The sequence below is a fragment of the Neofelis nebulosa genome, chromosome 12 (genome assembly GCF_028018385.1).
Source record: "Neofelis nebulosa isolate mNeoNeb1 chromosome 12, mNeoNeb1.pri, whole genome shotgun sequence".
Lineage (NCBI taxonomy): Eukaryota > Metazoa > Chordata > Mammalia > Carnivora > Felidae > Neofelis > Neofelis nebulosa.
In genome coordinates, this window is record NC_080793.1 from 88,856,743 (window position 1) to 88,883,869 (window position 27,127).

The 27,127-nt window shown below is 35.7% G+C and overlaps 1 protein-coding gene and 1 non-coding gene across 2 annotated transcripts in view; one reads left to right on the forward strand and one right to left on the reverse strand.

The window, feature by feature from the left end:
• Positions 1–27,127, forward strand: part of JAK2 (Janus kinase 2) — a 118,100-nt gene that overhangs the window by 9,645 nt on the left and 81,328 nt on the right. The gene's annotated exons all lie outside the window — the stretch shown is intronic.
• LOC131492324 (U6 spliceosomal RNA) lies at positions 6,541–6,648 on the reverse strand. The gene has a single exon (XR_009252012.1). It is a non-coding gene; the product is annotated as a U6 spliceosomal RNA (small nuclear RNA).

The window sequence follows — 27,127 nt, forward strand, 5'->3', positions numbered from 1 at the left end:
AATTCTGAAACCTGGCTGGGAACACGTTGGCAGTTTCTTGACTAGGGTGCAATCCTGCTGTCTAGAGGTTGTTCTTTGTGGGCCATGACTGCTTCTTTTGGTCATTGATTTCACTTCTGAATCATTCAGTTTCACCAAAAGAACTCATCTGTCTTTGCAACTTAGTAACCATCTGAACTTGCTTCCTGCCTGTAGTCCTTCAGGGTCCAAAAGCCACCTTTTATTTTATATAGTTATACTGCCCCTTTCATTCTAAGCTGATGTAGCTCCTTTAAAAAGTTCACGGAGGGGCGCCTGGGTGGCTTAGTCGGTTTGGCGTCTGACTTAGGCTCAGGTCATGATCTCACTGTTTGTGAGTTCGAGCTCTGCTTTGGGCTCTGTGCTGACAGCTCAGGAGCCTGGAGCCTGCTTTGGATTCTGTGTCTCCCTCTCTCTCTGCCCCTAACCCACTCGTGCTCTGTCTCTGTCTCTCAAAAATAAATAAACAATAATAAAAAATAAATAAATAAAATAATTTTTAAAAAAAATTTCGTGGACTTCCTGTGTATTAGTTCATAATCTACTCTGTCAGACAAAAGCCATACCTACAAATCTTTTTTAAGAGGAGCTTTTTCTTATCTTCAGCTAACTGTGAGGCTGCTGTGGAACAATACCCTTAAATGATCCTTAGAAAATTTTTTGTCTGAAAGGATCAATTTGCTGCTTAGATCTTCCTAAGTTTTTTTTTTTTTTAATTTTTTTCAATGTTTATTTATTTTTGAGAGACACAGAGACAGAGCGTGAGTAGGGAAGGGCAGAGAGAGAAGGAGACACAGAATTCAAAGCAGGCTCCGGGCTCTGAGCTGTCGGCACAGAGCCCGACGCGGGGCTCGAACTCATGGACCGCGAGATCATGACCTGAGCCAAAGTCGGACGCCCAACCGACTGAGCCACCCAGGCGCCCCGGATCTTTCTGAGGTTTTAACTGTGGATCTTACAGTCCCACTGTAGATTATCTTTGTCGGGAAGCCCTTTCTTACTTTAAGAATAGTCTGCTGGCTGGGAAGGATGTTCTGAACCCTTCCTTGAAATTGCACTCAAAAAGTGGCTCATTCTTTAGTTTACCTCTCTAATCTCTTAATTATAAAGGCAGCTAGAAGAAGCCAGCTGCTTCTTCAACATTCTACCTAGAATTTCCTTAACTCGTTAAGTATATATTACGTTTCCCATGTAACTGTACGTGCTAGTTTTGCCACACTTTACTGTATAACAAGGGTATCCGTTTACTGAGTTTTCAATAGCATTTTCCTTACTTGCCTTTAAACCCTCGTGGACAGCCTTGTTAAAGCTTTTTTGCTTTCATTAAGTCTCCTCAGTGCCCTTTAAATATGTGAACACAACCAGAAGGGTCCTCATCTGTTCTTTGGCTGTGCTAGAATTGTTCCCTAACCTGGTGGTTTTATCATAATTACCTAGGGGGCTGATTGAAACATGTATTGCTAGGTACCACCCTCAGAGTTTCTGTCTCAGCAGTTCTAGAATGAGACCTAAGAATTTGTATTTTTAACAACTTCCCAGGTGATGCCTATGGTGTTAGTTTGAGGACAAGACTGAGAATCACTGATTTAAAACAGGGTTTGGATGTACCTGGGTGGCTCAGTTGGTTGACTCTTGATTTCAGCTTGGGTCATGATCCCAGGGTCGTGGGATTGAGTCCTGTGTTGGACTCTGTGCTGAGCGTGGAGCCTGCTTAAGATTCTCTCTCTTTCCCTCTGGCCTTCTCCCTGCTTGTGCTCTGCTGTCTCTCAAAAATATAAAATAAAATAAAACAGGGATTGGCACAGGAATCTATGATGCTATGTCTATGATGTTGCTGTTCACTGCTTTTCTTGATGGGCCTAGTACAATCTTGGGAACAGAGTTGCTGTGTGCTGAAGGTTGGACAGTAGCTGTTAGCCTTGCCTATCTTAGATAGTTATGCTGTGCAGTTTTTTTGTTGGTGTACCATATTTGATGTGTTCCTGATATCTTTGGAGTTTTTCTGAGAAATGGAGCAATATATGCAGCATCAATTTATTAAAATATTCTGTGTATTTATTTTTTTAATGTTTTATTTATTTTTGAGAGAGCACAAATGGGGGAGGGGCAGAGAGAGAGAGAGAGAGAGAGAGAGAGAAAGAAACAGGATCTGAAATGGGCTCTGTGCTGACAGCAGTGGGCCCAATGTGGGGCCTGAACTCACGAACCGTGAGATCATGACCTGAGCCAAAGTTGGATGCTTAATTAACCGACTGAGCCACCCAGGTGCCCCCATTTTTGGTTTTTATGCTATTCTTTCTATTAGTCATTGCTTTTATTATTTTATTTATTTATTTAAAAAAAAAAAAATTTTTTTTCAACGTTTTTTATTTATTTTTGGGACAGAGAGAGACAGAGCATGAACGGGGGGGAGGGGGGGGGCGGGGGAGGAGCAGAGAGAGAGGGAGACACAGAATCGGAAACAGGCTCCAGGCTCCGAGCCATCAGCCCAGAGCCTGACGCGGGGCTCGAACTCACGGACCGCGAGATCGTGACCTGGCTGAAGTCGGACGCTTAACCGACTGCGCCACCCAGGCGCCCCACTTTTATTATTTTTTTAAAAAAATTATACTTTGATCTCTTCTCTACTCTGAAATTATATTTTGAAACTTTCCCATGCTTTCTTGATCCATCTGGAATTTGTGTTAGTGCAAGGTATAAAATGGGATCCAACTTTTTTCCCTCAGATGATTGTTCTAACACTGGCATCAAATAATCTATCTTTGCTATGGGAAATACTAATATTTTAAATTATGTATATAGTTGAGTCTGTTTCCAGCCTTTGTTTTGTTCCAACAGTGGCCTCTGTGAAACTACTGTGATTTCTAGGTCAGGGAATAGTTCTATCAGTTTCTTTATTTTGAAGTTCTGTACAATGTTTAGCATATGGAAGGTATTCCAGTGTTTGAAAATAAAATGAGGAAGTCAACAGCTTAGGGATATAAGCAGATCTTTGTGCATATTATTTAATTTGATTATTCTATTCAATTTCTTTCTTTATTCTTATTTTACACTTGGATTTAACCTTGGTTTTCTGTTTTTATTTTACTCTTTTTGGCTTTATTGTGAGGTGTTATTTTTTGTACTTTATGAATGGGTATTTGTTAACTTTGAGTCTGTTCTTATTAATCTATTTTTGGATTTAAATTGTTAAAAACTAACAATATGCTTTATCTGTATTAAACTTGCATATGCAAATTTGCATATGAACCTGATGCGGGGCTCATTCTCATGACCATGAGATCATGACCTAAGCCAAAATCAAGAGTCAGATGTTTAACCGACTCAGCCAGCCAGGCACCCCTATAGTAAATTTTAATATATGATGGGTAAATTTCTTCTTATTACTTTTCTGACAAATATGTTAAGAGCTTTGATAAATTATAAAAATGACAAATACGACAAAGGAAAAATAGGAAAAAGCCAGACACAATTCATAAAGAAATACACATGGACAACAAATATACCTAGCTATCTTCACCAATAATAAGGAGAATTCAATGAAAAATAAGGACTAACTTCTCTTTTTTTTGCCCGTATACTGTTTCTAGCGGATAGTTTGAATTACAAGCTATGCAAAAAAAAAAAAAAAAAAAAAAAAAAAAAAATCCCATCCTTAATCGTAAGAACTTTTAAATGCCTATCAAATACATTCACACAGAATTTAATAGGAACTGCATTTTTAGGAGATACACACGTCTTACCTAATAAGTCAGATTCTTGTGTTATCCCAGAAGCGTCTTCATTAGTCCTTTTGTACTATTACGTTAAAAAAAATTTTTTTTTAATGTTTATTTATTTTTGAGACAGAGAGAGAGAGAGAGTGTGTGAGTGGGGGAGGTACAGAGAGAGAGAGGGAGACACAGAATCTGAAGCAGGCTCCAGGGTCTGAGCTGTCAGCACAGAGCCCAACATGGGGCTCAAACTCATGGTTTCATAGTAGATGTGCTTACTGTGATAGTGTCTACCATTTCTGATTTTATAACATTTTTAATGTAATGTTTATATTCAAACAAAATGAGCAGCATAATGGATTAGATGGTGTGAATATGAGATAAAAATACTTAAAAAGCAATCTCTGTTAAAGCTTTTTTCCTAAATTAATTTTCCTATATTTTGAATAATTTTATATCTAGAATTCATTTTTCTTATGCCATGTTACCTGGACATTCCATTTTTGACCAAAGAAGAATGTTCAGTCTCTAAAGAACATACAAAATTAAATCAGTTTACATGTAATTAATGTAATCAAAATTAGTGTTACTGTTTTCAAGCAGAAGTTGAGGGAAGAACAAGTTCTGGACCAATTAGTCAATAGAGCCTAGACCACATTGTCTCCTTTTCTCCTTTTGTTCTCTTTAATAATAGCATCATTGTATAGCATGGCTGTAGTTGGTGCTGTCAGCGATCCACCTTTATCCCCTGGGAGCATCGGTGTGCTTGAGTTAGTGTTTGCATCTCCCGCCAGCTGACTCTTCTTGAAAATGTAGGAAGCCATACTTCCAATGCTCTGGCGGCCAGGCCAGAAGCACTGTGACATTAACACTTCTGTGTGTAGCCCTCAGCCACTTAACTCTTCAGGGGTTGCTATTGTACAAACACTACAGCTCATCCCTGGGATGGGATAATTCTGAGATGTTATGCTTTTTATACTGTTTTCTAGAGCCTTTCTGAGGGATTAGGCTCACTCTGGTAGCTGGTTTGAGAGTGCAGTTTATAGGCTGCCTTCCCTTTCTTATACCACTTCTCTGTTTCTCTGTCGTAGTTTCCTGAATTTCAGAACTAATTTACTTTTGAATCCTGTATGAGGTTTTGCTTCCAGGAATATTTAAACTAAGACATCATGTCTTAGGGGATAGTGTGACTAAACTTCAATGAGAAGTTTCATTTTTCAGCAGTTTTATTTTTCAACATATATGAATTGCCATACTTTTTTCATCCTCGCTGCCTATATTATTGGAAAGGGGAAAAAAGGAAAAGAGAAAAAAAGAAAACAAAGGAAAAGAAAACGAAAAGCTAGGGGCGCCTGGGTGGCTCAGTTTGTTGGGTGACCAACTTCGGCTCAGGTCATGATCTCACAGTTTGTGAGTTCGAGCCCCGCGTCGGGCTCTGTGCTGACATCTTGGAGCCTGGAGCCTGCTTCCGATTCTGTGTCTCCTCCTCTCTCTGCCCCTCCCCTGCTCACGCTCTGTGTCTCTCTGTGCCTCAATAATAAATAAATGTTAAAAAAAAGAAAAGAAAAGCTCTAGCATTGTCTAATAAAGTGTGAAGAGAAGGGAAAGTGTTAGTCTCTGGATGAGATTAGTTCAGGTGGATTATTGCGTTTAATCATTACAGCAATCCTCAGAAGTCATGGCCATTATTATTCTTTGTTTTAAGAAATGAGGGAAACTGAGTGCAGAAAGATTAAACTGACTTCAGAGTAACATCACACGGGACAGAATTCAAACCCAGTTCCGTTTCAAACTTGCGTCCCAAACCAAAGACTGTATTCTTCCTCTTTGTTTTCATTTCAGTATTTAAAAATACTTTTTTAAATATTCTTAACATATAGGAAATTAGGAAAATAAAATTGTCTGTATTTGCCATCCGCTTTTAACAATGTTTTGTTACTTTTTGCTTTGGATCTTATTTTCTTTAAGAAATAAACATTATAGATACAGTCGAAGCCCATCTACCTATTGCTACTCCTGTCTGTCCCCTGTTTACCTCACTAGAGGTAACTACCCACTAGCCTGAAGTTAGTATCATTTTCATGCCTATTTTAAACTTTATATATATACTAAGTATATATTTAGTATATATAGTAGTACCTATAAATATATAAATATAATTTATAAATATCTATATCATATAAATATAAATATTTATAAATGTAATTTATAAAATATATTGTAATAAATAGAAATATGTAACTAATTTATAAATATATAAATAAATCACATAATATTTATATATTAAATATTTATGAATATATAAATAAAAATATAAAGAATATAGTAGTATTAAACTGTGGGTTTAAATAGATTGCATCACACATAAATATCAATCTACAACTTGCTTTTTAAACCTCACTTATCTTTATGACATTCATGTATCTGTGTGTTCATATATATAGCTCTAGTTCATTCATTAAAATTGATGTATAATATTCTCATTATGAAGATTCTCCAACTTATATACTGTTTTTTTTGTACTGATGAACATTTAGATTATTTGTTTTATTTTATTATTTTATTTTATTAAGTTTCATTTTAATTCCAGTATAGTTAACATACAATGTTTTATTGGTTTCAGATGTACAATGTAGTGATTCAACAATTCTGTCCCTTACTCAGTGCTCATCATGTTAAGTATATTCTCAATCCCCTTCACCTATTTCACCCATCCCCCCACCCACCTCCCCCTCTGGGAATAATCAGTGTGTTCTCTATAGTTAAGAGTCTGTTTCTTGGTTCGTCTCTCTCTGTCTCTTCTTTTCCCCAAAATATGGAGTGCTTCACAGATTTGTATGTCATGCTTGCACAGGGGCCATGCTAATCTTCTCTGTAGTGTTCTAATTTTAGTTTCTGTGCTGTCAAAGGGAAGCACTGTTTGTGGTTTTTTTGTTCTTACAAATAATGCTGCTATGAACATGATGCAGTACTACGTTCATTTCTCTAGGGTTATAACTAGAAATGGAATTTCTGGTTTGTAGAATAGTTATATCTTCAGATTAATTAAATGTAGCCTAATTGCTCTCTAAAACCAGGTGTTTGAAGGGTCCTTCTGCTCTACATCTTCTCCTTCACACTTGGTATCTTTGGACTCCTTAATTTGGCAACCGGATGGGTATAATTCGATGTCCCACCTTAATTTGCATTTACTTAATTACAGGTGAGATCTACCGTCTTCTCCTATGTTTATTGGTCTATTCATGTCTTTCGTTCTTTTTTCATTAGGGTTTCTTTTGTTTATTGATTTGTATTTTGTAGTTACCTTAGTTTATAGTTTGGCTTCTGATCAACGAGGGTTAGTACCATTTGGCACCTGTCAATTTGACAAAAATGTCCTTTTTTGGTGAACTTTTCTGTATGGTTTTGTGTCTCTTCTAAGCACTTGTATACCTTGATTAAAAAAAGAAAATCCAGTCTGATGTTCTTTGTCTTCTAGAAAGTGGTTTTAATTGGCTAATTTACATTTATTGTACTTGTTGACATTTGGACTTAAAAATTTTTTGTTATCTTATTTTGCTTTTAATTTTCTTTACTTTTTTCCTTCTTTTCTGCCTTCTTATAGATTTAAAGATCTTATAAGTCTTTTCTTTTAATGGCTAACTTAAACATTTTTGACATAAATACTTAAATATTCACTTTATAAAAAAGCACAAAGTTATTTAGTATACTTCTTCTACAAAACAGGCAAGGAGGAACCAAACACCCTCTGTCATCTTACTCTCAGCCAAAATTTCAGTTTCACATGTTTCTTTTTTCAGTTTTTCATTTTTAAAAACCTGCCAGTACCTAATACTACTTGTACTATATTTAGAGATCAGAATTTTTTTTTTTTTTAACGTTTATTTATTTTTGAGACAGAGAGAGACAGAGCATGAACAGGGGAGGGTCAGAGAGCGAGGGAGACACAGAATCTGAAATGGGCTCCAGGCTCTGAGCTGTCAGCACAGAGCCCGATGCGGGGCTCGAGCTCACGGGCTGTGAGATCATGACCTGAGCCGAAGTCGGCCGCCCAACCAACTGAGCCACCCAGGCGCCCCGAGATCAGAATCTTTAAAAGAAAAAAATCTGTAATAAATTTTATGAACAACCTTTGCTTTCAAGTGTACATGAGAGATGAATTGTAAAATACAAAACAAAATCTGGGATTTCATTTCCTGAAACTTTCTGATTGAATAACCTGAAAACACCCTTATTAAGAAATGCTAGATTTGCAACTGTGTGAATGGAACTGGAGGGTATCATGCTAAGTGAAATTAGTCAGAGAAAGACAAATATCATATGACCTCACTCATATGAGGACTGTAAGAGACAAAACAGATGAACCTAAGGGAAGGGAAACAAAAATAATATAAAAACAGGGTGGGGGACAAAACAGAAGAGATTCATAAATATGGAGAACAAACTGAGGGTTATGGGAGGGGGGATGAGCTAAGTGGGTAAGGGGCACTAAGGAATCTACTCCTGAAATCATTGTTGTACTATATGCTACCTAATTTGGATGTATATTAAAAAAACAAAATAAAATTATATAAAAAAAAGAAATGCTAGATGAAATATAGCAAACATCCTTTAAAAAAAGCTTTTTCCTTAGGGAGAATTTTGAACATACAAAAGTAGACATAATGGTGAAATGAACTCTTACATACTAATCACTCAGCTTCAATAGCCCTTATTACCTGAGCCATTTCTGTGCCATCTGCTTTCTCTATCACGGTGTTATTTTAAAGCACATTGTAGACACCATATCATTTCTTCCATTATTTCAGTATTCACCTCTACAATATAAGAACGCTTTTTTAAATTAAAAAATTACAATACCTGGGGGCATCTGGGTGCCTCAGTCGGTTAAGCATTCCGACTTTGGCTCAGGTCGTGATCTTATAGTTCATGAGTTCAAGCCCCACACTAGACTCTGCACTGACAGTGCAGTGCTAGCTTGGATCCTCTGTTTCCCTCTCTGCCAGTGCCCTGCCCTCTCTCTCTGTCTCTCTCTCTCACACACACATTCTCTCTCTCTCTCTCTCAAAAATAAATTAAAAAAGCTTTACAAATAAAAATTACAATTCCTTAATATCTTAAAATATTCAGCAAGCAATCAAATTTCTAATTGTCTGATATATCATAAATGGCTTTTTAAAATGGCATTGGGTATTTTTTTAAACTAGGATCCAAATAAGGTCCACACATTGTGACTTTATAGTCTCAATCTGTATTTTTCCTACATCTCTTCTCTTTTTTATTTTTAACTACACTAGTTATAATTTCCCACAATGTAGATTTTGCTGATAACCTTTTCATGGTATAGTGTACTGTGGTCCCCTGTTCTCTGCATTTCCTATAAATTCGTATTTTATAGACTTGATTGTATTTAAACTTTTCATACTGCCAGAAAATATTTTCTTACATGTTCTTACATGTTCTTGTTTTATTAATTCTACTTTTTCAGTTGACTGCCTTCCAGTCCTTTTTATAGGATCCTTCCAAATTTCCCTTTCCCTTGTAAATTGTTTTTTTTATAGCATGTTTCCTTCTATTCTTTACCTTCATTGAATGTTGTCTTTCCTAAAGGTATTACATCACATCTACCCTAGGGTCTAGAGGAAGTATTTACATTGCTACTTCCATAGCTCTTTATTATCCTGATACAAAAAAACAAAAATCTTATCCTTTGAGATTAATATGATACAGCTTATATCCTCAGTCCCTCCTGTTATCCTTTGCTGCTCTTTTCTTGCCTATTCCTGTGTTATTGAGAATTTTTGACATCTAACTTGGTTTTCCTTTATATTCCTTTTTCTGACATTTTCATGAGGTTATATTATTATCCAGGTGAAGAACTCACCTAAAGACATGTTAGTATATATTTGACTCTGCAGTGTCATCCACGTTTTATAGCAGTACTGCATTCTCATGACGTCATTCGAATTAAACCTTATTGTTATCTCAGATTGGTAAACTGTTAATGTTACCAATCTCTGCTCGTATTCTCCGGTATTTTTAGGTCTTTTATATTGCATACCTGTGCTCTTGATCCTGTCCCTGTCCATCCTAGGGCTAACACCTTGCTTCTTTGTTTTCCCTTTCTTTCTTTGGTATTATCACTGTTTCCCCCTCTGGTAGCTTAAGAATTATGCTTTAGCTTATTATGATTATGATTATGATTATTATTTGTTCTTTTCTGCTCTTTGACCATTAGCAGCTACCCTTTCTCTTTTCTGCTCTTCACTCTTTTTTTTTTTTTTTTTAACATTTATTTATTATTGAGAGACAGAGAGACAGAGCATGAGCAGGGGAGGGGCAGAGAGAGGAGGAGACACAGAATCTGAAACAGGCTCCAGGCTCCGAGCTGTCAGCACAGAGCCCGATGCAGGTCTCGAACTCACAAACTGCGAGATCATGACCTGAGCCGAAGTCGGACGCTCAACCGACTGAACCACCCAAGGGCCCCAGCTCTTCACTCTTAAAAATAGCCATGCCACCTTGATTTCCTTATTTCTTAATTATTCTCTTAATTTTTTCCCCAGATATTTCATATACGTTGGTTTAAAAATCAGATCACACAGAAGAGCTTAAAATGCAAAAACAGTTACAATGAGAAGTTTTATTCTTCTGACTTCAGTCCTTTTCTCCCAGAGAAAGTTAGCTTTGACTGTTAACTTTTTGTAGTTCAATCTCTGTTTCACCTATACCACTGTTTCCTTCCCCTTCTTCTCATATTTATTCATTTCGCTGTATTTGATGTCTTTGTAACTTAAGGTAGTATATTATAACTTTATTTCTTGTTCCAGAAACCGTAGACAATATTTGTTGATTTCTTACTTCCTAGGATTAATGTACCTTTACCAAGATTCTCTTTAGCTACCTCTTGCTTTCACTTCTCAGCGTTAAGCATTTGTATTTTTATGTCAAAATGAACATTTACATTGAGTCTAGTAACGTTAATGGGCACTTTAGTTCTTTGTAGGCGATTCCAAATTTGCAAAACAGTAACAGTGTTATATTGAGGATTATTTGTTGTAGAGCCAGGAGCATACTGTAATTTCATTCCCATTCTTGTCAAGTTTTCTTCCATTGGAATTACCTTTTTTTCCCTTTTTTTTCCACTGTTATTTTCCTTTATTATATCTTCTGTGGGTGTATTGTGTTGTGTTGTTTTGTATTGTTTGTTTTTAAGTGCTTCATGGCAAGCAGTCTGATACCACTTTTTTCTGAAGTCTTCCTTCCAGAGTCCTCTCGCTGGGCTGAGTGCGCTTCGGGCCTGCTGCCCAGCTGTCTGTCATCATGTGACTTAACTACTTCTTTCCAGGGTTGGATCTGTTTTCTGGACCTGTTGTCATCTTTTTGATTTACTCCTTTGGTTTGGTTGGTATATCTTAAGAAAGTAACTTCTGAAATGCTGCCTTTGAGGTAAACTTTGAATATTCGGATGTTTGAAAATTACTTTATTCTGCTGGGTAAGAATTCTAAGTTGAACACCATGCATGAGAGTAGAAGATTCAAAATAATAGTATAGAATGAAAGGAAAAGCCATCTTTACCCTTCGCATCCTTTATCTATGGTAGTCTTTTGCTAATTTCTTAATTGCTAAATTCAGTGGATTTTTTTCCCTTCTATCTTATTTAACCTCTTCACAATATTTGATAATTCAACTTGTGATACTCTTTTTCTTTCTTTTTTTAAAAGGAACTCTATTTTTATTAAAATTTATACAGAAAAGCACAATAATCAGAAGTATACATATGGCACAAAGTGAACACTTCCAGCTTTTCTCCTACTTCTCGACTATTTCAAGAATCTGCTACATTCCTCTTTATGTTCTCCCATTTCTGACAGTTATAAATAATTCTTAAATGTTTGGGTTTAAGAATTTGATATCCAACCCTCTTGTTATCTTATATATCTTACATCTGGGCATCATGTATACTTTATGCCTAATGACTTTGGAATCTCTAACAAAAGCACATAATGTTTTTCTTAGCCTTTGGAAATCTAGCTGCCTATGTGATATCTCAGTCTGGGTGTCTTATTGGTAACTGAGATTCATTATGTGCCAAACTGAATTCATCATTCCTCCACAGCTATTTTTCTTCCATATGTCCTACTCTGTGAATTCTAAGACTGGACACCCAGCCTCCCAAACCGCAAACCAAGAAATTATTCTTAATTCCTCATATATGAAGCTGATTACTGCGAATCTTCCTTTTAATTGTCTTATAGGTGCTTCATATTCCAAATATCTAAAATCCACTTTCCTGGGGTGCCTGGGTGGCTCAGTCAGTTGAATGTCTAACTTCAGCTCAGGGCATGATCTCATGGTTCGTGGGTTGCAGTCCCGCATCAAGCTCTGCACTGACAGCTCAGAGCCTGGAGCCTGCTTTGGATTCTGTGTCTCCCTCTCTTTCTCTGCCGCCCCCTGCTTGTGTGCTCACACGCTCATTCTCTCTCTCTTTCTCTCTCTCTCAAAAAAAAAAAAAAAAAAAAATCCTCTTTCCTTTCAAACTTACTTTTGTTGTCTATCTTGGTGCGTAGCATTACTTTTTTCATACCTAGTTGCTTAGTTGGAAATCTCAAATTCAGGTTGATTCCTCCCTTTCTCTGAATGTCCAGTTGGTAATTAAGGTAGGTTTATGTGGTAAACCTATGTGGTACACAGTCCTGTCCTTTTCCCCCTGTGTATTCGAATATTACAGTTCCTGCAACACTTTATGTATTGTTTTATATCTGTCCACATTATTTCCTTTCCCTTCAGATGAAGAGCTTTTAAGGCAAAGGATTGTCTCTTTCTTTTGGAAAATGTTGAATGTGTAAATGAGTATTAAGTAAGTTGTGATAAAGTCAGGTGATACAATAATATGTAAACAGAAAAGTGATGGAATACATTTAGACTAGAAAATTTGACATGAGCGAGCAAGTTTAAAAATTCCAGAATTTCTCTTAAGTTAACAAATCTAATACATACCTGTTTTATCTACATTTTGGCTGAATTACTCCTAAAATACCTTTGTAAAGAGAAGGGAAATATATAAGTAAGTGCAGTATAATGACATTTTATCTTCTTTTATTAAGGATTCATAAAGTAGAATTTTATATTTTACTGTATCACCAGGAAATTTCTATGACAGTTATAGATTACTGTGGTATACTTTCCAAAATCGGCTTCATTCTGTGAACATTGGTTTTAAGTTTTAAGTGATTTTTTCTACTTTTAATTCTTTATAATTAATAGAGAATAATGGAAACCAACATACACTTAAAGGAAATATAGCTAACTTCCAACAGATTAATTAAAATATATTCCAGATATTAGCAATTAGCAATCAGTATGAAAATGTTTTATGAAATGTATACCAAAGTGGTTTTAAGGTTAGCCTAGAGGCTAATTAAGACATTTTTAGGGGCACCTGGCTGGCTCAGTCAGTAGGGCATACAACTCTCGATCTCAGGGTTGTGAGTTCAAGCCCCACATTGGGCATGGAGCCTACTTTAAAAAAAATTTATTTTTTAAATAATATCATATCAAAGAAAAATCCTACTTAATGAAAGAGGTGATAGAAACAAAAACTAAGGGAAATAATGCTGACACCAAAACATGGGTTTTTAGAAAAAGGCCCTCTTATTTTAGATGTAAGTGTATAATAAAGCCAATTTCTTAAACTGACAAATAACTTAAAAGTAGATGAGACTAAAAAATAATTGATACTTCTTGCTGTTCCTTTTTAGCTGTCTTTCCTCAAATGTTAGTTTAGCCTTTGAGGAATGTAGGGAAACAGAAGAGTAGGTACATTATACCTGAAGCATCCTCCTACCGTAGTTCTTAGCCAACGTTTCTTTGTCATTACCATGGGAAGTTCTGTCTGATAAAAAATATCCAAGCCCTTTTTTAAACAATAGTTGCTGATAAGTAGATCCAAATTTTACTAACTGATGATTTCTGTTGAAGACATGATGTTCCCAATACCATTGACAAGAAGCTCAAATTGGACTTTCTCTGCCCTTGTGCAATTCACGTTATGTAACTTTTCTTGGCTGTCGCTATACTTGGATGTTTGATTATGGTTTAGGGAGGTATTGCATTAGATATAATTGGCCAAATGTGAACTTTAAAAGTATGTTTGGGTAGCCAGATATCTGGTAGAAACTGATCAAACTAAAGTAGGAATGAGAAGAGAGGTAAAGACAACAAAACTTTGTTTTGATGCTAACAGCTATCTGGGGGAATTGTTTTACATTTTCTATGTTTCTTCTAAGAATAGATGTACTTTTTAAAAAACAGTTTTATTGAGATGTAATTCACATACTGTACATTTTGCCCCTAACCATACATTTTTGCTTTAAATTGAAGAAGCAAAACTAGAATCTGTGTGAATGGGAATAGTGAGAAATTGTATTTAGATATCATTCTCAACTGCATTCCTGGGATTGACCCCTCTTGGTCTTGATTTTCTGACTTTTTTATGTGTTACTGGTTCCATGTTCTATTGTTTTGCTATGTTCTTGAGAAACATTTGCCTTTTGTGATACTCACATCTAGTTTTGACATCAGAGTAATGATTATAAAATAAAATAATTTGGGAAGTATTTCCTGCTTCTCTGTTTTTGGTAAGAGTTTGTATAGAATTGGTATTATTTTGTCCGTAAATTTTGGCAGACTTTACCAGTGAAGTGACTTGGCCTGGCGTTTTCTTTGTGGATAGATTTTTAATGAAAAATTTGATTTATTGAACAGATATATGTATGATACAATTCATGTTTTCTGTTTCTTCCTATATCAGTTTTGTTAAAATTACTGGTATAAATCATTGTAATCCCTTTTCCACTTAGTATCTCTAAGATCTGTAGTGATATCCGGCTTTTATTCCTGCTATTGATAATTTGCGTGTTTTTTTTTCCTTTCATTATTGATCATTCTACTTAGAGATATAAATCTTATTAATCTTTTTCTAAAACTAACTTTTGGTTTTATTGATTTTCTCTGTTTTCTCTGCTCTTCATTACTACTTTCTTCTCTTTTCTCTGGTTTCTTTTTCTAGCTACTTAGGAAGATCATTGATGCCAGATCATCTTTCTTAACATAAGTACTTAAAATACACATTTCCCTTTAAACATCACATTAGCTGTATTTCAAAAATTTTATTTTTTTTAACAGTTTTTCTTCTTTTATTTTTTTTTTACTATGTAATAACATTTTTATTTATTTCTCCAATAGCCAAGAAATAAAGTATAAAATTGTTTTCTCCATTTTCTTTGGAGAAATTATTGAGAAATTTCAATTATTATTTTAATGTTTATTTTTACTTTTGAAAGAGAGAGAGAGAGAGAGTGAGTGAGCCTGGGGAAGGGGCAGAGGCAGAGGGAGACACAGAATCCGACACAGGCTCTGAGCTCTGAGCTGTCAGCACAGAGCCTGATGCAGGGTTTGAACTCTTGAACTGTGAGATCATGACCTGAGCTGGTTCTTTGAAAAGATCAACAAAATTGGTAAGCCTGTAGCCAGAAATCATCAAAAGAGAGAGAGAGAGAGAGAGAGAGAGAACCTGAATAAACAGTATTAGTAATGAAAGAGGAGATATAACAGTCAACACCACAGAAATACAAAGAATTGTAACACAATATCAATATTATGAAAACTGAATATTATGAAAACCTGTCTATGCCAATAAATTGGACAATCTAGAAAAAATGGATAAATTCCTAGAAACCTATAACCTACCAAAACTGAAGCAGGAAGAAATAGAAAATTTCAACAGACCAGTTACCTACCAGCAATGAAATTGAATCAGTAATCAAAAAACTTCCCGAAACAAAAGTCTAGGAGCAGATTTCTTCACAGGTGAATTCTGTCAAACTTTTTGGGTTAATACCTATTGTTCTCAGGCTATTCCCCCAAAAAAAAGAAGAGGAAGGAAAACGTCATTGAGGCCATTGTCACCCTGATACCAAGACCAGAAAAAGACATCCCCAAAAAAGAGAGCTACAGGCCAATATCTTTCATGAATATAGATGTAAAAATCCTTAACAAAATTTTAGGAAACCGAATCCAACAATACATTGGAAAAATCATACACCATGGCCAAGTGGGATTTATTCCTGGAATGTAAGGGTGGCAAAATATTTACAGAACAACCAATGTGATATATTACATTAGTAAGAGAAAGGATAAAATCCATAAGATCCCTTCAGTAGACACAGAGAAAGCATTTGACAAAATACAATATCCATTCATGATAAAAATTCTCTGCAAAGTAGGTCTAGAGGGAACATACCTCAACATAATAAAGGCTTTATATGAAAAACACACAGCCACCTCAGTGGTGAAAAACTGAGAGTTTTCCCTCTAAGGTCAAGAACAAGACAAGGATATACACTCTCACCATTTTTATTCAACATAGTACTGCAAGTCCTAGCCACAGCAGTCAGACAACATAAAGAAGTAAAAGGCATCCAAATTGCTCAGGAAGAAGCAAAACTCTAACTCTTGGCAGATGACATGCTACTATGTATAGAAAACCCTAAAAATGCCACCAAAAACTACTAGAACTGATAACTAAATTCAGTAAAGTCACAGGATGTAAAAACAATGGACAGAAATCTGCTGTGTTCCTATATGCTAATAATGAAGCAGCAGTAGCTAAAATTAAGAAAACATTCCATTTATAGATGCACCAAAAAATAAGAAAATACCTAAGAATAAACTTAACCAAAGAGGTAAAAGATCTGTACTATGAAACTGTAAAACACTGATGAAAGAAATTGAAGATGATGCAAAGAGGTGGGAAGACATTCCATGCTCATGGGTTGGAAGAACAAATATTGTTAAAATGTCCATACTTCCCAAAGCAATATATAGATTTAATGCAACCCCTATCAAAATACCAACAGCATTTTTCAAAGAACTCAAACAATTCTTAAATTTCTTTGGAACCACAGAAGACCTTGCATAGACAAAGCAATCTTGAAAAAAAAGAACAAAACTGGTGGCATCCTTCTCCCAGATTTCAAGGTATACTATGAAGCTGTAGTAATGAAAACATGGTGCTGGTATAAAGATAGACATATAGATCAATCGAATAGAACAGGAAACCCAAAAATAAACCCACAATTATATGGTTAATCTTTGACAGAGAAGGAAAGAATATACAATGAGAAAAAGACAGTGTCTTCAACAAATGGTGTTGGGAAAACTGGCCAGCTACATGGAAAAGACTGAAGCAGACCACTTTCACCATACACAAAAATAAACTCAAAATGGATTAAAGATCAAAATGTGAGACCTGAAACCATGCAGATCCTTGAAGAGAGCACAGGCAGTAATTTCTCCAGCATCAGCTGTAGCAATATTTTTCTTTTTTTTTTTTTTTTTTTTTTTAATTTTTTTTTTCCAACGTTTTTTATTTATTTTTGGGACAGAGAGAGACAGAGCACGAACGGGGGAGGGGCAGAGAGAGAGGGAGACACAGAATCGGAAACAGGCTCCAGGCTCCGAGCCATCAGCCCAGAGCCTGACGCGGGGCTCGAACTCACGGACCGCGAGATCATGACCTGGCTGAAGTCGGACGCTTAACCGACTGCGCCACCCAGGCGCCCCTGTAGCAATATTTTTCTATATATGTCTCCTGAGGCAAGGGAAAGAAAAACAAAGATAAACGGTTGGGACTACATAAAAAAAAAAAAAAAAAAAAAAAAAAAAAAAGCTTCTGTACAGCAAATGAAACGATCAATAAAACTATAAAGCAACCTACTGAATGGGAGAAGATACTTGCAAATGACCTATCTGATAAAGGGTTAGTATCCAAACTATGTAAAGAACCTATACAATTCAACACCCAAAAAACCAAATAACCCAATTCAAAAATGGGAAGAAGACATGGGACCACCTGGGTTGCTCAGTCAGTTAAGTGTCTGACTCTTGATTTCGTCCCAGGTCACATGGTTCAAGAAGTCAGCCCTGAGTTGGGCTTTGCGCTGACAGCTTGGACGGAGCCTGCTTGGGATTCTCTCTCTCCCTCTCTCTTTGCCCCTCCCCTGCTTGTGCTCTCTCTCTCTCTGTCTCTCTCAAAATAAATAAACATTAAAAAAATGGGAAGAAGACATGCAGATGGCCAACAGACCCATGAAAAGATGTTCAACATTACCTGTCATCAGGGAAAATGTAAATCAAAACTACAATGAGATACCACCTCACCTATTGGAATGGCTAAAATCAAAAACAGAAGAAACAACAAGTGTTGGCAGGGGTGTGGAGAAAAAGCAACCCTCATGTACTGTTGGTGGGAATGCAAACTAGTATAGCCACTGTTTTCCATAGTGGCTGTACCAATTTATTCCCACCAGCTGTGTACCGGGGGTTCACTTTCTCCACATTTTAACACCACTCATTTTTTTTTTTTTGTCTTTTTGATAATAGTCTGACAGATGTGAGGTAATATCTCATTGTGGTTTTTATTTTTAATGTTTATTTATTTTAGAGAGTGAGCGAGCACATGTGTGCGTGAGTGGGGGAGGGACAGAAAGAGAGGGAAACGAGAATCCCAAGAAGGCTCCATGCTTCCACTGCAGATCTTGATATGGGGCTGGAACTCACAAACTGTGAGATTATGACCTGAGCTGAATTCAAGAGTTGGATGCTTAACCGACTGAGCCACCCAGGTGCTCCTCTTATTGTGGTTTTGATTTGCATTTCCTTAATAATTAGTGATGTTGAATGTCTTTTCATGGTCATATTGGCTGTCTCTATGTCTTCTGTGGCAAAATGTCTATTCAAAGTCATATAGCTTACATCCTCTGTTTTCTTTTAGGAGTTCTATTATTTCAGGTCTTAAGTTCAAGTTATTAACCCATTTTGAATTTATTTTTGTGTATGGTGTAAGATAGTGGTCTAGTTTAATATTTTGCATTTAGCTGACCAGTTTTCCCAACATAATTTATTGAAGAAACTCTCCATTATATATTCTTGCCTCCTTTGTCATAGGCTAATTGACTATATATGTGTGGGTTTGTTTCTGGGCTGTCTTTTCTATTACATTGGTCTATGTGTCTTTTTTCATGCCAGTACCATATTCTCCTTTGATTACTAAAGCTTTGTAGTATAGTGTGAAATCTGCTTTATTCCAGCTTTATGGAGTGATACCTTCAGCTTTATTCTCCTTAAAATTTCTTTGGTTATTTGGGGTCTTTATTCTTCCATATAAATTTTAGTATTCTTTGTTCTAGTTCTGTGAAAAAGCCTTTGGTATTTTATTTTATTTTATTGTATTTTATTGTATTTTATTTTATTTTATTTTATTTACTTACTTATTTACTTAGTTACTTAGTTAGTTAGTTAGTTAGTTAGTTAGTTAGTAGGCTCCATGTCCAGTGTGGAGCCCAACACAGGGCTTGAACTCTCAAGACCCGAGCTGGTATCAAGGTCAGGTGCTTAACTGACTGAGCCATCCAGGCGCCCCTGCCTTTGGTATTTTGGTGAAGATTGCATTGAATCTATAGATTCCTTTGGCTAATATGTGTATTTTCACATTACTAATTCTTCCAATTTATGAGCATGATGTATCTTTCTATTTACTTATGCTGTCTTCAGTTTCTTTCATCAGTGTTGTATACTTCTCAAGAACATAACTCTTACAAATTCAGGCTTTTCAAATGTAATCTCTTGTAATTTACTGAGTCTTAATTGATAGACTAGACTGGCATATGATATAACTTAGTATTCCATTTACACTTGAAAAGGATGTACATTCTGCAGTTATTAAGTATATTGTGATGTAAATGTTTAGTTGGTTAATGATGTTCAGGTCTTCAGTATTCTTTTTTTTAAAGTTTATTTCCTTTTGAGAGAGAGAGAGAGAGAGAGAGAATGAGTGGGGGAGTGGCAGAGAGAGGAGGAGAGAAAATTCCAAGCAGACTCTGTGCTGTCAGTGCAGAACCCAATGCGAAGCTCCAACTCGCAAACCGGGAGATCATGACCTGAGCTGAAATCAAGAGTTGGATGCTTAACTGACTGAGTCACCCATGCCCCTGGATCTTCAATATTCTTATTTTTTTCATCTGTTTTACTTCTGTTAATTCCTGACAGAGCAGTATTAAAATTTCTAGCTATTAGAGTTGTTTTGCCTATTTCTTTCTTTACTTTTTTGCTTCATGTGACTTGAAACTATTATTACATGCATATGAGAAGTCTAATATATACATCTATTTATTGTAGTTTTTTTTTTTTTTTTTTTAATGTCCTGTTTTAAAAGCTGTCATGAAGATATTTTTTTCTGGACTATTATATGACCTTTTACTTATTGGTCGGTTATCTATCTCAAATTAACATTTTTGGGTATTGGTGTAAGTTGGAGGTCAAGATTGCTTTTTCTTCTTGCCACTTAATAGCCATTGACTGACATACTTTTACTGAAAAGACTGACATTTCCACCAAAATGCAGTTGACCATATTTGTTTTCAGTTAGGTTATCTTATGTGAGGGTATTTTTCTCAGCTCTATTTGTTCCTTTGGTCTATTTTTCTATATTTTTTTAAAATATGAAATTTATTGTCAAACTGGTTTCCATACAACACCCAGTGCTCATCCCAACAGGTGCCCTCCTCAATGCCCATCACCCACCCTCTCCTCCCTCCCATCCCCCATCAACCCTCAGTTTATTCTCAGTTTTTAAGAGAGACTCTTATTTTTCTGTATTTATGCCAATACCAACTTGACTTAATTATACTAACTTCACAGTAAATCTTGATGTCTGGTAATGTAAATCCTTCCAGTTGGCTCTTCTAGATTGTTTTGACTCTTGTAATTCTTTGTTTTCCATGCAGATATTAACTTGTAAATTCCCATAACATAAGCTGCTAGGATTTTAATTGGGACTGTGTTGACTCTATATATCAATTTGGAGAAGAGTTGCTACCTGAGCAATATTGAGTTTTCCTATAGTCTTTTTTTTTTTTTTTTTTTTTTAAGTTTATTTGTTTTGAGAGATAAAGTGCAAGTGAGGGAGGGGCAGAGACAGCGAGAATGCCAAGCAGGCTCCACATCGGCAGTGTGGAGCCCGATGGGAGGCTCAAGCTCTGAACTGGGAAATCATGACCTGAGCCAAAGTCAGACACTTAACCTACTGAGCCATCCAAGCACCCCCAGTTTTTCTATACTCTTATATCTGTATGTTCTATTCTTCCATTATTTAACTGGCCTTTATTTTTTCTAGCAGTGTTTTATAGTTTTTATTAGAGTTCTTACAGATATTTTAGTAGATTTATTCCTAAACACTTGACTCTTTGTTACTATTGTTAATGATACTGTTTTTAATCATCTTCATTTTTAAATTTGTTTCTGGTATATGAAAATCAATTAAATTTTGTATATTGATTTTGTATGCACTATCCTTTCTAACTTCATTTAGTAATTGTTATATTCTTTAAATTTTTCTGCATACATAGTCATATCATCTGTGAATATATCAGTTTTACTTCCTCCTTTGTAATCATTATACCTTTTATTTCCTTTTCTTGCTTTATTGTGCTGGCCAGGAACTCCACTCAAATGTTGAGTGATGGGCAACCTGACACTTGATTTCAGCTCAGGTTGATCCCAGGGTTGTGGAATTGAGCCCCAAGTTGGGCTCTGTGCTAAGTGTGGAGCCTGCTTGAGATTCTCTCTCTCCCTCCCTCTGCCACTCTCTGCCATTTATGTGCGTGCTCGCTCTCTAAAAAAAAAATTTTTTTAGGGGTGCCTAGGTGGCTCAGTCACTTGAGTGTTTCACTGTTGGTTTTGGCTCCAGTTGTGATCCTGTGGTCGTGGGATTGAGCCCCACAACAGGCTCTGTGCTGAGCATGGAGCCTGTTTAAGATCCTCTCTCTCTTCCTTTGCCCCTCTCTCCCGCTTGTGCTCTCTCTCCAAAACATAAAATAAAATAAAATGAAGATAAAATAAAATTTGAGTGGAAGTCATGATTTTAGACATGCTAATTAAGTTTTTGAATTCAAGAAGCATGAGATCAATATTTAACCATTAAGTATTTTAAGTTCTTTTATAGTTATTTTTTATAAGAACGAGGAAGTTTGCTTTTATAGCTAGTTAACTGAGAGTGTCTAATCACAAACCATTGTTGAACATTATGAGTTAGTTTCTACACTTATCGAAATGATCATATGTTACTTTCTCATGTATTCTAATAATATGATAAATTCTGTTGATTGATTTTTTAATGTTAAAATAGCTTTGCTTTTTTGGGGTACACTAACCCGGTTAAGATTTGTTAGTCTCTAAAATATTATTAAATTTAATTTGCTAGTATTTTGTTCATTATTTTTTTCATATATGTTTGTAGGAGATATTTACATATAATTTTCTTTCCTTGTCACAACTTTATTACATTTTGGTATTATGTTCATACTGTACTCTTAAAATATGTGGAAAATTGTTTTGTAATTTCTATTTACTGATATAGTTTGTGTAAGCTCTTTTTTTATTCTTCAGATGTCTGGAAAAATTCACCAAGAAAGTCAATAGGCAATGAATTTTCTTTGTGGAAAAGTTTTAAGTTAAATATTCAATTTACTTAATAAATGTTAAAAGTTTGAAATTATATCTTTCTTCCTTTTTCAGTGTTTTTTCCTTCCTTTGTCCATTTTAATAAAGTTGTGTGTTTGAGGAAACCTTTTTTCAAATATTTCAAGCTTATTGGAGGATGTTCCTATATTGACATATATTTTTAGGGACACCTGGGTGGCTCAGTCGATTAAGCATCTGACTCTTGATTTTGGCTCAGGTCATGATGTCACGGTTCATGGGTTCAAGTTACCTTCCTTAACTTCTCTCTACCTTGGTTTCCCCTACTGGCAACCATTGATAGTAATAATGTCAATCTCAGGGTTTCTGGGTGGCTCAGTCAGTTAAGCGTTTGACTCTTTGATTTCGGTTCAGGTCATGATCTTACTATGGTTTGTGAGTTGGAGTCCCGCACTAGGTTCTGAGCTGACAGTGTGGAGCCTGCTTGGGATTCTGTCTCCCTCTCTCTGTACCCCTCCCCTGGTTGTTCTCCATCTCTCTCTCAAAATAAATAAAAATAAATTTAAAAAGCCTATATTTTTTGGGGAGCCTGGGTGACTCAATCGGTTGAGCGTCCGACTCCGGCTCAGGTCATGATCTTGCGGTCCGTGAGTCTGAGCCTCGCGTCGGGCTTTGTGCCAACAGCTCGGAGCCTGGAGCCTGTTTCGGATTCTGTGTCTCCCTCTCTCTCTGACCCTCCCCTGTTCATGCTCTGTCTCTCTCTGTCTCAGAAAAATAAACGTTAAAAAAGTTTAAAAAACATATATTTTTAATATTGTAAGCTCTGCTAATGATGTCTACTTTCCAATTCTTGATATTGGCCCTTTATTTTCTCTCTTTTAAAAAAATCAATCATTTTAGTGTTTTAGCAATTTTATTAATGGCTTTTTTTTAAAAGCCAACTCTTTGTTTTTCTTTTTGTTCCCCCCCACTGATTTCTGCTCTTAAATATTTGTCCTTCTATGGTTCTTAGCTTAATTTGTTGTTCTTTTCCTAATTTCTTGGTATAAAAGCTCATTCTATATTTTGTTTAACCTTCTTTTCTCACATATGAGTTTAAGACTAAATATCCTAGTAAACACTTTTATTGCATTTCCTTCATATTTTTATCATTTTTAAATTAAAGTATTTTTTGATTTCTTCTTTACACCATTTGCTCTTTAAAAGTGTGTTGCTAAATTTCTGAATATGTGGGAATTTTCTAATCATTTTTGTTATTGATTTTTAGTTTAATCCCATTGTGATAAGAGAACATACTGGTTAATAAGTACATGTTGTGGAGGCACGTGGGTGGCTCAGCCACTTAAGTGCCTGACTCTTGATTTCAGCTCAGGTCATGATCTCAGAGTTGAGAGCAAGCTCGGGTTGATGAGATCGAGCCCCATGTCGGGCTCTCTGCTGTCAATAAGATGCTTCCTTGGGATTCTCTCTCTCTTGCTCCCTGTCTCTGCCCCTCTCCTGCTTGCATGCTCTTACTCCCTCTCTTTCAAAATAAATAAATAAAGATTAAAAAGTACATGTCGTGATACTTTTTAAGTCGTCATAGTTTCCATAGTAGATTTTTGATTTGAACACTGTTAGTAAGTTTACATCAGTTCAAATGTAGAGCTTTGTATTTTTTAATATATTTTTTCTTTTTGACTGAAGTTATTAAGGATAACATGAATTTACAGAGTATTGAGTGTTATTGATTATCTTATGTCCTATTTTGCGGTTTAAAGCACTTTATTAATTCTTATTAAACTAAGAGTGTTGTTTCAGAGAATAAAGAGTAGGTAGTGATTAAGGTCGCTTTCACTTTTTTATGTTATCCTCTAATGTTGTTATTTCTTCAGTATTTTTAAGAATTACATAAATTAGGGGCGTCTGGGTGGCTCAGTCAGTTAAGCGTCTGACTTCGGCTCATGGTTCATAAGTTTGAGCCCTGCATCGGGCTCCATGCTGACAGCTCGGAGCCTGGAGCCTGCTTCAGATTCTGTATCTCCCTCTCTCTCTGTCCCTCCCCTGTTTGTGCTCCGTCTCTCTGTCTCTGTCTCTCTCTCTCTCAAAAATAAACATTAAAAAAAAAAAGAATTGCATAAATTAATCATAGTATATGCAACATTAAACCAACATTATGGGTCTTAAATTGATAAAATGGTTGCTTGCTCCATTGTTCATATTTTTAATATATTCCTTTAGTATTTTTTGACAATTGCTTTATGGTAGAACATGTTTGTTTTCAGAAATTTTCCAGGTGCATTTGGAAAGGATGCGTTGTTGGTGTCCTGTTTTGATTGTATTTTTCAGTGAAATATAGGGAGTGGAAAGTCAGAGTTGGAATGGCAGCTTTGGTGGTAGAGGAGTAAGGATAAGGTACGAGGTAGTTGATTAGAAAAGTGGGAGAGTAAATAGATTAAGGAAATAAATAAAGTAATAAATAGCAGATTGTAGGTGCACAGCACTAAAGGCCCGTTTGAATTTAGAGTTTATGAATTTCAAGATAGACCAATCTCAGTGCATGTGTGTTGTCATCAGCTGTATTTATATATATATAGGCAGAAGTTCTGAGTATTGAGTCAAATGTTGAACTGGTTTAGAGTTGCCTTACCATCTTTGGTGTTCTGACCCTTTATTTTGACTTCTGTGAGTTAAGCGTTCTTAAAACTAAAGTTTATCTCTTCTCAGAAGATTATTTTAATATGAGTGTAGGCATCTCTAACACCAGTGAAGTTTCTCCTTTTATTCGTAAATGTTTTATTCTGGTCTGTTTTCTTTTTTCTGCCATCTAGAGCTCTTGGAGTTACACTTCCTGGATTGATGCTCCCTGTTTAGTTTTTGCTCCTATTTCTTTCTCTTGACCTAGGAAACTGGGGGTTGGTCTTGACTTTGTCTTCCAAATTATTTGGTCTCCAGTTGTGTTATTCAGTGTTTTCACTGAATTGTCATCTTTTAAAACTTAACTGTTTTCATTCTCTTCTCCTTTTTAGTGATCATGTAATGATGCTTTATGTTTTCAAAAATTCTGAATCTCTCTGAGGATACCAAGGAGAATTTTTATTTATTTTATTTTATTTTATTATTTATTTATTTACTTACTTACTTACTTACTTACTTACTTACAGAGAGCACGTGTGCCTGCAAGCAGGGGGAAGGGCAGAGGGAGGGAGGGGAAGAGAGAGAGAGAGAGAGGGAAAGAATATGCCAAGCAGGCTCCATGCCCAGCCCAGCTTGGAGCCCAATGTGGGCTTGATCTTCCAACCCTGAGATCATGACCTGAGCTGAACTCAAGAGTTGGACACTTAACTGACTGAGCCACCTAGGCAATCCCCAAGGAGAATTTTTCAAAATATTCTCTTCCCTGTATTTGTTTCTTCTGGTGTTAGTTTTTGCTGTTCATTTTTGTCCTCCTCTTTTATGCTTTCTTCCTATCCCCCTTCACCTCCAGTGTGTGGTCATCCTTGATTATCTTGGCATATTTATTCTTTTTGTATGTGTGTGCAGAAAACTTTAATGCTTATTAATGCCTTCTTCTGTGTGTATTTTAAATAGAATCTATTTATTTCCTACACTTTGTTTTCTTTGTCATCTGTTCCTGTCTACTTTTTGTCTTCCATCAGTTCTTCAAAATTCTTTCTGATTTTGCTGATAGCACTGTTGCTTATTTTTCCAAGCTATCATGAATTTACTCACATAAACTTTTTATTTTACTCCTTTCTGTCCTTTTGGCTATCGTTGTCATATCTTTTGCTTTTACATCTATTACAAGTTTTACCATATGCTATTATCATTATGCTTTTAAACAGTTGTTAATTGTCTTTTAAATAATTCAAGAAAGGGAAGAAAAATGGAATGTTATAGTTACCCACATATTTACTGTTTTTGACTTCTTCATTCCTTCCTACAAATCTGAATTTGCATCACTTATCATTTGCCTGTAATCCAGAGGACTGTTTTTTTTAAGCATTTCTTAAAGTTTTTTTGTTGTTGTTGTTGTTGTTGTTGTTGTTGTTGTTGTTGATGTGTACTCCCAGTGTCCATTTATCTGAAAATATATTTGTTTAGCTTAAGTTTTAAAGGTTATTTTTGTGGACTATAGAATTTTAGGTTCAACAGCTCCTTTTCCTCCCTAGCAGCATGTTGTCTTCTGGTCTCTATTGTTTCTGATGAGATGTCAGTTGTATGTCTTATCTTAGCTCTTCTGTATGTAAGTGGCTGCTTTTAAGACTTTTCTCTATGATTTTTGGCAGTTTGACTATGATATGACTATATGGGGATTTTGCTGAATGGAGCTACATGAACGATTTTATTCATGGTTTGATTTTTTCAAATTTAGAAAAAACTTAGCCAGTATTTTTCCAAATATCATCTTCTGCCTTGTTCACATGTGTTAGATTGCTCAATATTGTATAGGTCATATGATTTCTATGTCTTCATGCATTTATCTTTGATTCTTTTGCATGTGTATCATAGTAAACACATTTTAGAAAATCCAACATTTGGGTTTGCTGTCAGTCCCATTTCTATATATTTTATCTCTTGACTCTACATCACATTTTTCTTTATGTTAAATAGATTTCACTTGACTGTTGTCTCTTGTGGATGATATCTTGTACAAACTCTGGGCAGTGTGGATTTTAGTCTTTCTTTGAAGTGTAGGGCTTTGTTCTAGCAGGGACTTTACCTTGATCCTGTGGAGACTTAGTTTTAGGCTTTGTTAGGACTGTCCATTTCAGTTTTGCCCTTATTTCTGATATGTGGTTCTTATTCCTCAAGTGTGGTTTTTCTGGAGGTTCAGTGAAAAGCCTGAAATATTTACCAATTCCTTCTACATCCA